The sequence below is a fragment of the Mastigoproctus giganteus genome, chromosome 6 (genome assembly GCF_048544385.1).
Source record: "Mastigoproctus giganteus isolate SK-2022 chromosome 6, ASM4854438v1, whole genome shotgun sequence".
Taxonomy (NCBI): Eukaryota; Metazoa; Arthropoda; class Arachnida; order Uropygi; family Thelyphonidae; genus Mastigoproctus; species Mastigoproctus giganteus.
The window spans coordinates 160,395,832-160,412,457 of NC_143580.1; the positions used below are offsets into that span (position 1 = coordinate 160,395,832).

A 16,626-nucleotide genomic window follows, 5' to 3' on the forward strand; every position below is an offset into this window, starting at 1 on the left:
TCATTACACTAGTTTTGCATTGTTGTCTGATCTCTGTGAAACTTGTTAAATTAAAACATGTTTCTGTTGAGAAAATTCTACAAATCATAAATACAGGTGAACCCCTCTAAAGCGTTATAATGATCAAGTGACTCTCTGAGTGATTTATAGAGCATTTTCTTACTGTGACAGTTCTTGTTAGATTTTGAAAGTTTTTCTTTCAAGACTTTTGCAGATTTTATTGGATGATTGTTTTCTGTAGCAGCATGTTTGAGAGGCAACCAGAGGGAGTAATACTCTTGATCCAATTATCAGCAGTAATTCTTTAGCATTAAAAATCTGCAGATAAAGGAGCCACACAGTGTGCCGATGTGGGATTTACTTAAAGATGTAATTACCATCGGGGGGGGGGGGGGGGTAAAGGGAAGGGTTTTTGCTTTTGTAAAGGTGACTACAGTGGTCTCAGATTTTTTTAAAAATTATATACAGTGAGACCAACTGGTGATGTTACCAACAGCAAATTCTAAATGGGAATCATTCAAGGAATTAATCTTGGTAACTACTAGGTTTTTCATACCAACTAAGAAATACTGTTCAAGTTTAGGCCTAAACGGATGTGACATGAACTAATGAACTTATGACAGAGAAGAATGCATGGGATGCATATAGCATATAAATTGTCAGGTGACACAGAAGCAGATGGTAGATATAAGCTAATCTATAATCAAGTCACAAAGGAGGTTAGGCAGGCGAAGCAGATTACGAGAAATCTTTAGCTAAGGATTCTAAGAAAAACAGCAAGGACTTCTTTACTTGTATAAACTCTAAAAGGAAGGTGATGAGTCAGATTGGTCCACTTGATATTGATGGTTTGACTGTTGTTGATGATCCTGTTCAGATATTTGAAAAACTAAATGAGTATTTTGCATCTACATTCACACATGAAGTCTGTAGGCGGGTGGAGACCAGAAGCTTATCACATTCTGGCAGGGAGATAAATGATTTTGTAATAACTGAGAGCAAAGTGGAGGAGAATTCGTTGAACTTGAACATAAGAAAGGCACCTGGGGTGAATGTGACCTATCCAATTATATTAAAGGAAGCAGCAAAGGAAGTAAGCAAACCCTTAATCATAATTATGAAAGCTTTCTTGGATGCAGGAGAGGTCTCCAAGGACTGAAGATGTGCAAATGTGTCCCCAATTCACCAAGTGGGATCAAAGGGTGACACAAGTAATGACAGATCTGATACTTTAACTTCTGTTCCAGAGAAAATAATGGAGTCACTGGTTAAAGAAGCAATGCACGATCATCTAAATAAGACAGCAGTTGTAGTTCAGACACAGCATGGATTTGTTAAGGATAAGTCATGTCTAACAAATTTGATTGGATAATGTGATGTGGTCACAAAGGGATTGGATGCAAAAAATAATTTTGATATCATATATTAGGATTTTAAGGACGCTTTTGATACTGTTGCACATGGAAGACTACTGTACAAATTTGAACAGTATGGCACTAAGGGCAAGTTGCTACAATGGATAAAAGGATGGTTGAGTGGAAGAAGACAGAGTGGAAATCAAAGAACACTGCTCTTCATGCTAGTGTTATTAGCCGAGTTCCCCAAGATTTGGTGTTGGGCCCGTTGTTGTTTTCTGTGTTTATGAATGATATTGATTAAGATATATCATGCTTAATGTCTAAGTTTACAGACGATACAAACATTGGCACGATTGTTAATGACAGGAATGATAGTAAACTACTGCAACAGGATCTGGAAAAGTTGAGCAGATGAGCTGAGAGGTGGCAACTGAAGTTTAACAATGACAAATATATAGTACTGCATATGGGTAGCAGTAACCCCAGAATAATGTACCAACTGTGCGGTACCACACTCAGAGAAGTGGAAAATGAAAAAGACCTGGGGGGTAATTGTGCAGTTAGATATGAAGCTTTCTGAGCAGTGGAGACATTCTGCAAGAGGAGCTCATGGTGTCTTGTCAATGATATACAGGAATTTTGCTAAAAGGGATAAGGAGGTGATTGACCCCTTGTATAAGGCAATGGTCAGGCCACACCTTGAATACTGCATACGAGTCTGTAGGCCTCATTTTAGGAATGATAGAGATGATTGAACAAGTACAGAAAAAGGCAATGTGATTGATGAATGGAACAAAGGGTTGCTGTTACTAAAAAAAGGGGGTTTAAGTTCTGCAATTTGCAGTGTCTGGAAACCAGGCACCTGCATCTGATCTACATGAGGTGAAAAAGCCTTGAATGGTTTGAGCAAGCTCAGTACTGATGGGATTCTTCCTCTTGCTCAGATTACTCACCTGAGGGAACATAAAATTCAAATTGAGGAAAGACAGTTGTAAAATAGTTGTGTGGAAATTTGCCTTTAGTCAGTGAGTGTTTGATATTTGGAACAAACTCCTATCTGCTGTAGTGGAGGTCAACAACTTAAATAAGTTCAAGGTAGAACTAGACAAACATTAGGAATAAATGGATGTGTAAAATGGGAAGGCTTTTTGTTTTTTTTACTAATGCTATATAAGCTTGCTTTCTTGCATCATAAGCTTCTACTAATGCTAAACTGAACAAACTGAAAACCTGTTACTTTGTAGGAGTTACTTGTAGAGCAGGGATTCTCAAAGGGGGCGAAAATTGGTTTTTGAAGGAGGAAAAAATCATGGGTATTAAAATCGTTTGTGGACCTCCAAAGTTCAACCCTACCCGACGACATCTTATTCCTTAATATTTAATTTCTCTCATTGGGTTTTATTTTCCCCTGAGACAACTGATTTTTAACATATAGGTATATTGTATTGGGAGTGAGTGAGAAATTTTGATAAAAGGAAGATAGTGGGTGTGATTCAACCACCTTTGTTTTTCTTAGAAATTTAATGCCTAAGTGCTTTCAGAGGTAATGTCTCTGCAATCCTTGACATTTGCACTTTTCCGACAGCTGTGACCTTGGCAGCAGCATGGTGGGCGTGGTTTATTTATTTATTTCTTTTTCATTTTTCAATATATGAGGAATGGATGGGATGAGGAAATGTTTCAGTCTGTTTCTATCTACTTTCTAAGCGACAATTAGTATTGATTTATTGTTTCCACATGGAAGTTGTTTATCTTTGATACACAGTGCTTTTGTTAGTGACATTGGTTATGAGAGTTAAATAAAAATATTTTATATTTTACTACTTAATTATTTGTAGTTATTCAGTCCATCATTCATATCAGGTGCTGAAAAGAAAGTGTTGACAGTATCTGAATGAATATGTAGCTCACCATTTCCCAAGCATTTTTTGCTCATGGAGCACTTTTCATCTCACAATATATTTATGGAACCCTTACGAAACACGAGATTAGCAGGAGCCAAATAACTGTTTGTAATATTTTATTATATACGACACACTGTGAATTAAGAGCATCATTATTTCCAACACAATGTAAAGCCGAAATTCAAATAACTGTCATCATACTCTTGTTTTGGTCTTTTATTAGTTGGTTCCTGTTTTTTCACTTTGGATTTTTCAGAGAACAAAAGGCTGTGATTGTTCATCCCCACTTTGAAGCGTGGCAATAATGTGTTTGTTTTCATCGACCACAGTTGCACTACTAGAAGTACTTTGCTTCTCGTTTTAAAGTTCCTTTTTTCAACCACAAATCCATGGTCATTTATTTTAATAATAGTATTTCTAAATACTGATAATTATCAAAAAAAAATTTAAACAAAGAAGTGAGTTTAGTTATGATATTGGTTTGCTTCCTCCTTTTTCAACCCGTGCACTCCAGGCAAAATTGCATATGAATGGCATATTAGATCACTACATTGCTACTTTTTCAGTAGAGGTAATGAGATGTCATTACCTCTACTGATATTTCTCTATGCAAAAAGCATGCCAAAATAGCATTCCACGGTCTATTTGATTATTAGTCTATGCCAATATATTAATAACCGAAAAAAAAAAAATATATATATAATGATACAAAAGTGGTGTCCGCTGCAAATATGCAAAATTTATTTATTTTATTATTATTTTTTTAATTATTAATTACAATTTTTCGCAGAAGACTTGTTCACATCTCACGGAACACAGTTTGAGAAAAGCTGATCTAGCTTATGGTTTTATTGAAAGTCCATTTGACTCAAGACAACCTGTGTCTCAAGTGTAATAGTTATTTTTCAAATGAGGTTATGAAACCATCAAGTCTTTTAGATCGCTTAAAAAGGAAACATCCTGATGAAGTTGGAAATATATTGAATATTTTAAAAATTTAAAACAGAATTTTGAGCAATAACACTATTACTTCCTTATTTAAGAAGATCACACAAACAAATAATGGAATGATTGCATCTTTTAAATCCAAAATCATTGCAAAAACTAGTAGTGCTCATACAGTTGCTGAGACTGTAATACCACCCACATTAGAGATAATTTCAGTAGCAATAGTGATGCATCAAAATCATTCCAGTATTTTAAAAATATTACTATACAGCAATGTTTCGATTAGTCTTCAAATTGAAACATTACCATTCAGCAATGTTTCAATTTGAAGACGAATCGATGAGATATCAGTTAACATTGAAGAGCAGCTAATTGACAAACTAAAAATGTGAAAATTTTATTTTCAGATTGATGAATCCATTACTGACAATAAGGCCCTTCTAATGGCATAACTTCGTTATGATGATGTTTGTAAATTGCAAGAAGAGGCATTGTTTGTAAAATCTATAGAAACTGACTGTACTGGAGCATCCATTTTTGCTGCTGTAAAAACATGATTTGATGAAAAACAAGTATCATTGGAAAAATTGGTATCCTGTGCCATTGATGGTGCTACCTCCGTTGGTTGGAAGGCAAAGGTTTTATAGCCCACCTAAAGGTAGCATGTCCCAAAGTTCTTGCAATACACTGCATTGTGCACCGACATCATCTGATTGCAAAAAATATTAGCCCAATTCTTTATCAATCTTTCAGTACAGTTATTAAAACCATCAACAAAATAAAGTCACGTAGCAAATATGATCACCTTTTCAGAAAATTGTGTTGATAATGAAGAACACTATGTGAGGCTTCTTTTACATACAGAAGTCAGATGCTTTCTAAAGGAAACTGTAAGAAGATTTATAAACCTTTTTGATATGATAATTATTTTTTAGAAAGCGAAGGAGACACAGGTTTAGCAAAGGAGATCAGCAGACACAAAAACAGCATATACTACATGGCTTGGATTTTTCACAAACTTAATGAAGTATCACTTCAACTTCAAAGGAAATTAATTACCGTGATAGACTGCAAATGCATATTAAAAGCCTTCGCTGAAAAACTGGAAATGTTTGAAAGCAATTTCATGGTCATGCAAGAGTTAGCTGAAATCAATGAATCTCTCACAGAAAATGATCTTAAGAATTATTCAGATCATTTGTGTTTCTGTAAAAAATTAAAAATAGATTTTCAGATTTATTTTCTTTCGAAGTGAAGTCATGGATGTTAGACCCAATGGGATGTGATGCTGGGTCTTCTAGTGAAGAAATTCAAGAACTCATTGAATTAAAATGTAATGAATAATGCAGATATAAATTTGAAAAAGGTAGAATGGCTGAGTTTGAGTTGTGGGGATAAAAAACAACTAAACTTCTTTATCTAACAATGTGGTCTGAAATGGCCGAAGTACTTCTTTGTTTTCCAATGTCTTATATGGTTGAAAGTGGTTTTAGTTCAGTAAATAAAATATTAACAAAGGAAAGAAACAGAATTGATAGGTTCCAGAGGAGACATTAGAATTAAATTTACTAACATCATACGGAACATTGAACTTTTAGCCAAGAAGCATTAGGCTCAGGGATTCCATTGAATAAAAAGAGAAAGTATAAAGCATTTTCTTGTTTAAAATTTCATGGGGGGCAGTTAGGAAAATTTTTTCTAAAAAGCCTTTTAGGGGGCAATGATTAAAAAAAGGTTGAGAAACACTGTTGTAGAGCACAGTATATTTATTCTTTAACATTTCTAGTTCATTGAAATTTCCCTCTGCTTTCATTTTGTCAATGGTTTTGGCATACCTTTTTCTCTAAGTCACCTCTCAACAGCAGCAAGATTTTTTATTTTTTATGAAAAATAAATCACAGAAGTGGTATTGAAATCTGTAGTATACTAAGTACTGTGCTTGGTAAAGTGGATAAGATAGAAGATACTCTTTGATATTATTGAATTTATATTGATTATAACTTTTTCGAAATATATGTAAAGGAAGTTAATATCTAGTAGTTGGAGATTGATAAGTCCCCTGCAGAGCTTGCATTGACGAATACTACACCTTTATGTATCCAGTTGAATTGATTATTGTTACTGAGTTTGTTAGGCAGCTGTCTACATAAGAAATAGTGGGATTGTGAAGGCCCCTGTAATCACAGCATGAGCATTTGAGTTGATAGTGATGGTCTGGATGAAGATGAATATAAAAGCCAAAAGTGATATAGTTCTGAAAAATTGTAAAACTATACTATAGATTGTTTGAATACCATAAAATATAAAAAACTACAAATGAATTTTAAAAATGTTACAAAATATAAAATGTTAAAAGATGCAAAGGAAAATTAAATATACAGTAACTTCTTAATTAACACGATGGTTACGTTTGAGAACATCTTGCACAATTTAAATTCATGTGTAAATGTAAATAATCACCAAAAAATGCGATAATAGGCCTATGAGCCTATTATCTTGCATCTAAGTTATCCCTACCAGTTTGTTTTCTTTGGTTGGAAGACTGGGCACTCTAAAGAAAATGAAATGATGAGCAACCAAAGAGATTCAATCACCTTTATTGATTTATTTATATATATATATTTTTTTTTTTGTACAGTAAGAAAAAAGATGTTCATTATAACTAGCATATACAGTACAACACAAACAACAATTGAGAGAGAGAGTGAGAGTGGGGTGGGGTGGAGGATGGCCTTAGGCAGATTGAGAGGGTTTGTAATGTTCAGATTCCATTCCCTTGGATTTGGACCACAAAGGTGAGGGTGGGAATGTTACAATAACCCGGGAGTTAGAGGGTTCACTTGACTGTTCCCTTGAGCGCTTGAAAAAAGAATCGATAGTTAGTTACTTTGCACGTTGTCTCTTCTCGCACAACAACACATAGTAACAACCAAGTTGTAGCATAACTTTATGTTGCGCTTTAGAGCTTTGTTCAAGATTATGGTCTTTATCAGCTAACAGATTTAGGTCTTCATCTATAAGATTTAATGTTTTTGATATTCCTTTCACTGTCAGGCTCTGTTCTTTAACCTGTGGGCTTTCCCTCGCTGCTGCCTCCTCCTCTTGAATGTGATACTGCTCCAGTGCAAACAGATCTTCATTTGACAATTCTTGATGATGCAAATCAATTATATCAATGATATCAGTTGCCTCCACTTCAGTAAACCCTATCTTTTTTAGTGAGTGTCACGCATTTGTCTTTAGTTTGTGCATAATCATTGTCAGTATCAGAGCCCTTTGAACATATTCCATGAACTTTGAATACAGTTATGTGGAACTGCACAGCACGGAGCATCAATGGATTTTAAATCATCTTTTTTAATTGAAGGTCTGCCAATATTGCTGCACACTCATCTGTTTGTGGTTGGTCTTGTCAGTTAGGTCAGCCAGAGTGCACTTTAAATACAGAGCCTTAAAAACTTAATTACATGATGGTCCTTAGGCTGGAGTATTGAGGTTGTATTTGCCGGAAAAAATACAATCTTGATATTAGAACAGACATCAGCAATACTGGGTGGATGGCTTGTGGCATTATCAAGAATAAGTAACATGTTGAATGGAATTCTTTCTGCCTTGTAATACACTTCCAATTCTGGTCGTAACTGAGATCCAAAATAACTCCTGTAAATAACAGCAATCGTCCAACCTTTAGGGTTTGAGTACACGGGCATGTCCGACCTGTCATAATCTTTAAGGGTACGAGGGTTTTGATAATGGTAAATGCACACAGGGTTCAGTTTATGATCCTCCATATTAGCACCACACAGAAGTGTTAGCTGATCTTTTGCAGCCTTAAAGCCAGGCACAGCCTTTTCAGCAATGGAAAAATAAGTGCGATCAAGAATTTTTTTTCCCTCCAATATAAACCTGTTTCGTTGAAGTTGTATAGCTGTTTGGGTATGTAATCCGCTCCTATGATCGCCTTCAGTTTCGTAGGGAACGCATCTGCAGCATTTTTATCGGCTGATGTAGCTTCTCCACATATTTTCACATTATGAAAACCACACCTTTTACAAAAATTCACAAACCATCCTGAACTTGCCGAAAAGGGTTTAACTTCCCCATCCTTATGTTCTTTTAAATCATCACAAAGGTTACGAGCTTTCTCTTGCACTAGGCTAATATTAACATGCTTTTTTATTTTGTTCACGACGAGCATATGCCGACTTTTGTGCAGTTAAGGCCATACTACTCTTAACACATTCTTTAATTTATCAGCATTATCTCAAGTAATGTACTCTCATTCAGACTCAAGAGCATGTTTAATGCATGCCATGCTCTCACCTCATTCGTAGTGCTTAAGAACTTCCAGTTTGATTTCAAGCGAAATTGATTTCCTTGAGCATTCACCATTACTTTCACTAGAACTATGAGGATGCTTACTAGCCATAAGGGTAATAATAAAACAAAATAAGTAAAAATAAGCACAGAAGTAAAAAAAAAAAACAATATGCACTTCCAGTAGACCACCAAATGACAATCTTCAGCAAAACAAAATGAGAAAATGGTGGGTTATTGAGCTGCCTCTTGTGGTGCTTTCCATAAATATGGTTGCCCCATGTTATTTTAAATTTGCGTAATTTAAACGCGTAATTTAAGAAGTCACTACTATGAATACCACAAAAATATCAAGGAAGGAAAATTAATTGACAATGTCTCATCAGGGACAACAATTTTGTTCATTTGTTAAATTGTAAGGTCTGACGCTATCAGTTCATTGCTCTGATTGGTTGCTTAGTAGGTTTTGGTGTCAAATTCAGTTGAAGCAACTGAATAGGATAGCCAAGCTCCAACATTGGCAATGCTTTAGATCAGTAGTTCTCAACTTTATACCCCCACCCAAAATTTGGCAAGGTTATTGTAGGTAGAATGCTAAGAAAAGGGTGTTTTTTTTTCAGTTTTTTGTGTGTATTGTGTTATAATGGAACAAAAATAATATTGCAGAGAAAGTACAAAAGGATTACAAATGTGATTAAAAACATGCCACGGTTTCATCTCACATAGCAATTGATTGATCACATTACACACATTATTCGTTTGTTCGTTGGTTGGACATTAACCAGTGCACACATATAGCACATTGCTGCACTTGATTGTATCTGGTGGTTATGCATTTTGGAACTTCATAGCAAGTCAGTTTTTGGAATAATTTTGAGATTTTTTTTATTTAGTATACTAAACTAGTAAACAATGGTTTGAATCCATATAGTCACATAGGATAGTTTATTTTTGTATTTAGTTAGGTACAGGCAACCCCCATATAACCCCCATTCGTCTTTGTCTCCCCCCATTGGGGGGAGACAAAGACGAATAGATTGACAGTAGCCACTGGCAGAGGTGAAAGAGATTCTTGCACTGCTTCGATTAGAATGAGCAGAAGCCTGAAAAACAAGATGCACGGTATTTCAGAGACTGCTGGGAGCCATTGCGGTACAAGTAAACACATGGGTTGTGTTAGGGTAGCTAAGAATAGAAACAGGTGCAGGTATCCTTGCGTGTACACCAATGCTAGGGGTTTAGTAAATAAATTTGATGAATTTGAGGTATTGCTGAAAACATCGAAGGCAGATATTGTTGGGATATCAGAGACGTGGTGTCACACAGATATAAGGGATGCGGAACTGCAATTTGAGGAGTACAACGTCTACAGAAAGGATAGACAGGATAGGAAGGGGGGAGGTGTTATGCTATTAGTTAAGAAACACATAAAAACCAAGGAAGTGAAGCCAGTCAACATCGCTGGACAGTGCAGTGTTGAGTCAGTTTGGTGTGACATAAACATTGGGAGATCAAAATTGAGAGTAGGAGTGTGCTATAGGCCTAATGACTCTGATGAGTATAATAAGGAACTGCACAGGGAAATAGAGTGGGCCAGTAAATCAGAGTGTCTTATAATGGGAGATTTTAATTTCCCTGATATTGACTGGATTTTGGGCGCTGGTTACTCACACACTAGCAGGGCTTTTGTGGATTTATTGGATGATTGTTTTCTACATCAGCATGTTCGGGAGGCAACTAGAGGGAGTAATACTCTTGATTTGATTATCAGCAGTGATTCTTCATGCATTAAGAATCTGCAGATAAATGAACCACAGTGATCACAGTGTGCTGAAGTGGGATTTACTCAAAGAGGTAACTACCATTAGGGGTAAAGGGAAGGGTTATTGCTTCCGTAAAGGCGACTACGATGGACTGAGACAGTATTTAAATTCTATACAGTGGGACCAACTGATGATGTTACCAACAGCAAATTCAAAATGGGAAGCATTCAAAGAACTTATCTTGGAAGCTACTAGGCTTTACATACCAACTAAGAAATATTGTTCAAGGTTTAGGCCAAAATGGATGTCAGATGAACTAATGAGGCATATGGCAGAGAAGAAAAATGCATGGGATACATACAAATTAACACATGACACAGAAGCCTATGATAGATACAAGTTGATATGCAACCAAGTTACAAAGGAGGTTAGGCAGGCGAAGGCAGATTACGAGAAATCCTTGGCAAGGGATGCAAAGAAAAACAGCAAAGAGTTCTTTACTTATGTAAACTCTAGAAGGAAGGGGATGAATCAGATTGGTCCACTTGATATTGATGGGTCAAGTGTTGATGATCCTGCTCAGGTAGCTAACAAACTAAATGAATATTTTGCATCGACATTCACACATGAGGAGTTATTCAGCGAGGGGAATGCCAGAGGTGTATTCAACTCTAGCAGTAAGCTACAGAATCTTGAAATAACTGGGAGTAAAGTGGAGGAGAAACTGTTGAAGATAAACACAAGAAAGGCACCCGGGGTGGATGGATCTATCTAGTTATATTAAAGGAGGCAGCAAAGGAAGTAAGCAAACCCTTAGCCATAATTATGAGAGCTTCCTTGGACTCAGGGGAGGTACCCATAGACAGGAAATGTGCAAATGTGACCCCAATTCACAAAGGAGGATCAAAGGCTGACACAAGTAATTATAGACCTGTGAGCTTAACTTCTGTTCCAGGAAAATTAATGGAGGCACTGGTTAAAGAAGCACTGCAGGATCATTTAGACAAGACTTCAGTTATAGCTCAGACACAGCATGGTTTTCTTAAGGGGAAGTCTTGCCTGAACAACTTGATTGGATACTATGATGCAGTCACAAAAGAACTGGATGCAGGGAATAGCTTTGATATTATATACTTGGATCTTAGAAAGGCTTTTGATACTGTTGCACATGGAAGACTGCTACACAAATTGGAGCAGTGTGACATTGGAGGCAAATTGCTGCTATGGATAAAGGGGTGGTTGAGGGGGAGAAGACAGAGTGGTAATCAATGGACACTGCTCATCGTGGACTGATGTTATTAGTGGAGTCCCTCAGGGCTCAGTGTTGGGTCCATTATTGTTTTCTGTATTTATAAATGATATTGATGATGGTATATCGGGCTTAATGTCCAAGTTTGCAGACGATACAAAGGTTGGCAGGGTTGTCAAGGACACTACTGACACTATGCTGCTGCAACAGGATCTGGAAAGGTTGAGCAGATGGGCTGAGAGGTGGCAAATGAAGTTTAACATTGACAAATGTAAAGTACTACACATGGGAAACAGCAACCCCAGAGCAACGTATCAACTCTGTGGTACAACACTGACAGTGGTGGAGAATGAAAGGGACTTGGGGGTGGTTGTGCAGGCAGATATGAAGTTCTCTGAGCAGTGCAGACGGGCTGCAAGAGTAGCTCATGGAGTATTGTCAATGATATACAGGAATTTTTCCAGCAGGGATAAGGAGGTGATTATTCCATTGTATAAGGCAATGGTCAGGCCACACCTAGAGTACTGTATACAGGTCTGGAGGCCTCATTTCAAGAAGGATGTAGAGCTGCTGGAACGAGTACAGAGAAGGGCAACAAGATTAGTGAATGGAACAAAGGGGTGCTCTTACGAAGAAAGGCTTAAGTTTTGCAAATTAGAGTGTCTGGAGACTAGGCACCAGCGAGGTGATCTGATAGAGGTGTATAAAGCCTTGAATGGTTTAAGCATGCTCAATGCTGATGGGATTCTTCCTCTAGCTCAGAAAAATCACCTGAGAGGGCATAAATTCAAATTGAGGAAGGACAGATGTAGGATAGACGTGCGGAAATTTGCCTTTAGCCAGCGGGTGGTTGGTTGGTGGAACAGACTTCCATTCCTTGTGGTGGAGGTTGATAGCCTAAATAAGTTTAAGGCTCAGCTGGACAGGTATTTTGAACGAACAGAGGGGTGAAGTGGAAGCTGGTTTTTTTTTTTTTTTGGCTGATGCTGCATAAGCTTGCTTTCTTGCATCAAATGCCTCTACTAATGCTAATGCTAATAACACGGTTCTTCTGCAACATGGTTTCACTCTAACATGATTCATAAATTGCGGAAATCCTCACACAACATGGTACTTAAATAACATGGTTTCGCTCTAACATAGTTAGAGAATTTCAGCAAACCTTGCTTAATAGGGTATTTTTGAGCTTTTGTGCGGGGAAACTCTGCTATTATGTTGGATGTAATTTTTCAAAATATACACTCTTTTTGAATCCACGCTGTTTGACTCGCTAGTCAAAAAAAATTGAGAAATCCTTGTATTTTGTTTTGTTGGGAAATCCCTGTGTTACATTCTGTGCTTGTTGAACTTGTGGAAAAATCTAGATTTCCAAGTTTTATTACTATTGGATAGCACACCAGGCCATACAAAAGATTTAAGTCATCCAAACGTTGAAATTATGTTCCTACCATCACAGTTTTACTAGGTTAATACAACTTCTTTCATACGATCAAGGCATTATATCCACCTTTAAAAGGCGCCTCCGTAGCCAGGTGGGAAGGAGCAGCAGTGCATAGCACATGCTTCTTGATTTAGACCGGGGTTCGAGCCCGTCACCACCAAATATGGAGGATGCGAAAGGTCAGGGAATGACCACCGCATATCCCCGGAGCAATATGGCCTTAGTTGCTAATGCTCCTAAAAACCAAACACCAAACCCACCTTTAAAACTCATTAACATCAGAAAATCATTACAATGGATTTTGGAAAAAAATTGATTCAGAATCTATTGAAGTAATGGAGGCATGGAAACATTTCTCAATTGTGGACTGTATTGGAATCATAGCTTTATCGCTGAAAGAAGTAAAACTGGCAATGTTAAATGTGTGTGGAAAAATGTATGGCCAGAGTCATTTAGGAAATACGTATGGTCGAACTGGCAGAAAACAGAATTGATGCATAGTAGAACTTGCTACGTTGGTAGGAAGGGAAAGTTTTGATGATATGACTACTGAAGCCCTCGTGGGTAGCACAGCTGTTTTTGCAAGAGGAATTTTGTATGTCTTTTTCACAACGTAGCTGAGTTAGTCGGGTTCAGACTAGGGTAACATGGTTTTTTCCTCCCGGAAACACAGGTTTGTTGTCCTGCAAAGCAGAAAATCGATCTCAGGACACATGCAATTTATAGATAGTATACAGAGTAACGTGGCCTTAGTTGCCTATGCTCCTAAAAAAATAAAAAAGATATGATTACTAAAGACATTCAAGAAATACTGGTTGAAAAAGAGGCTGGTGAAGTGGATTTGGTGGAAATGACATTGGAGGTAAAACCAAATCAATTCAGTGGATGATAGCACAGATGAAAATTCAATACTTCTAAATTTTACACTAAAAAGCCATATGGCATAAAGTTAGTCGAGCAATTAGAATCTTATTTTTTGAATGCAGATTCTTGAATGAAAGGAGCCCAATGTTCAAAAGGGAGCTTCAAAAATGCTTAGTTCCATACTATGAAATTCACAAAGATTTATCAAGCAAAAGCAAACAAACCCAGATTACTGATTTTTTAAAGAGAATAGAAGATACATGAAATCTAGAATGGTGTATTTTTGTTAGCTTTTGGAACATGACCCCTTCCCACTTTGTACCTTTTCTTAGTCCAGTATAACACAGTTTCGCACACCACATTTTAAAGAAACCTAACTGCCATGTTAAATGAGGGTTACCTGTACTTATAAAGTTACAGCTTGCTATTCAGAATGACCTTGTCATCTATACAGTAGACTTTCAGAATAACGGCACTTTTGGGGATTCAAGGTGTGTTATTTCGATTTTTCCATTATCTAGAAAGTTTTATTTTTAATATATTTAGTGCAGAAATAATGAGGCTAAATAGAGAGATCAAGGATGCACATTTATTAACTGACCTAAAAAACTTAAACATGTTGATGAGCCATTGTTATATTCTGCCATTAATACACTCCTGCTTACACCCCGATTTATTTTCTTTATTATCTCAAGTTTAGTCTGTGTGAGTAGCACAGTGGCATCATCACTATCCTCCCCACACTGGGTGGAAAAGGTCTGGGTTTGAATCCCGTTAATTACGCAAGGAACTTAATCGCTTTTTTCACTCTGTGGCTGAGTTATTTAATCTCAGCTGTAGATAGCATAGATAGGTTTTTCCCCTAGAAACTGGGGTTTTATGTCCAGCAAAACAGGCAAATCGACCAGAGAACACATGCAATTTACATACACAATACACATGGGTATATGAATTAACTTCCCAGGGACCGTAATGTAATAATTTGGATTATATGAAGTTTGTCACTAAGCTTTAATGTTGTTCTTCTTTTCTTCTCTGTATGAAGTTTAACTTTTGGAGCCATAGTGAGGGGTTTTTAATTTAAAAGAAATGTAAAACAGTGGTGTAATCTGTGATATCAGTACAGAATTCACTTTAAAAATGGCAAATGTAAACCTATACAGTAATCATGCAACTTCCCAGATAAGAATTCTGATCCCAGATAAGAAAAGTCAAATGCATACTGCTCTGGTTGAAGGTGATCTTGTTTTATTGAGAGACTATTGTCAGGGAAACAGGTAATATTTTTTTGTAATAAAGATAGGTGACCAGAGCCAGGGTGTTTCCCAGGAGCAACAATTAATGACATTACTAACAGATTGCCAGATTTTAAGGGATAAAGAGGGCAGTTTTATTCGTGTGGGATTAACAATATTAAACGAATATTTATCCATTTGTTGGATAAATATAGGACCATGCTGAAAAAATTCTGTGAGTTTGGTCAGAATATGTATGTGCCTGCAATTCTGCCCAGGCACAGTAGGAGAGATTATATGCTTTAAAGCCTTTGGGGATTAACTTGATTTGAGGGAATCTTCCAGGTTCTGGGGAGGGGGGGGGATTTTATCAGTGTGACTAACACTTGTAGATAAAGGATCTGTTTTATACAGATGGTTTCCATTTGAACAAAGGTAGTGCAAGGATTTTTGCTAGTATCATTGAGGACACTTTAAGGGTTCAGGAAAACTGCTGGTTAATGTGCAGAAGATAGTGCAGAAGGTAACATATAGATCTATATTTATCTTGGTTCAAAGTAATGCTTGCACTCACCTCAAGAATTCTTGATTGTTGCCACAACAGCCAGTGTTGACTCAGATGTTCTGAGTGTAGCAATGTTTCAAAAGAATGGGATGTGAAAAATAGGGAAACAAGCTTAAATAACTTCAAGGGGTGTGTCAGACTAGTAAACTGTAGAAGAATACTTAGTGTTAACTATGTCTACAGTAACGTCAGGAGTGTTATTAATAAAATGGCTGAATTTGAAATCATGGTTAGGACAACTAATGCTGATATAATAGGGCTAACAGAAATGTGGTGCCACCTGGAAATTCGTGTTAAGTTCCATTATGGTATATAATAATGTATTTAGGGAAGATAAAATGAATGGTGGTGTCACCCTCTTATCAAAACAGGCTGATCACGTAAAGGGTGTTTGCCAAGTCTGAAGTTACATTTGCCCTCATAGAATCTGTGTAGTGTGAGTTTATTGGAAGCAAAGGTATGGGAGTGGAAGTAATCTACAGACTAGCAGATTGCGAAGAGTATGAAAAGTCTTTACATGTAAATGGAAAGGGCAAGCAAGTGCGAATGTCTTATCTGCTCCAGTTGATTGGAATAAGTGGGAAGGATACTCGCCTTGGCGGAAAATTATTCTAAATAAGATGATTATTATTGTATAAGCATGTCAAAGATAATACTATGGGTGAGAATATTTTCGACCTCATTACTCACAAATTAAATGACATCACAGGGCTCGAAATACAAACCATTGGCAAGTAGCAAACATGCAGTGGTCAGTTGGAAGATGAAGAAACATGTTGCAGTATTAAAGAGCACTGCTTTTAATTTCGGAAGAGGGGACTTTGACAGTTTAAGGCACTATGTGGCTTCTATTAATGGGTGGATTGCAGATTGAGAGCAAATACACTTGAATTATGGAATACCTTTTAAAGTGAAATTCGTAGAAGCCATAAATGAGTTCGTACCATTAAGAAAATATTGATGGAGGAGCATGCCAAAATGA

General features: G+C 36.8%; 1 protein-coding gene across 1 annotated transcript in view; it reads left to right on the forward strand.

The window, feature by feature from the left end:
* The window catches only part of Ino80 (chromatin-remodeling ATPase INO80), a 672,466-nt gene that overhangs the window by 222,715 nt on the left and 433,125 nt on the right, over positions 1–16,626 (forward strand). The gene's annotated exons all lie outside the window — the stretch shown is intronic.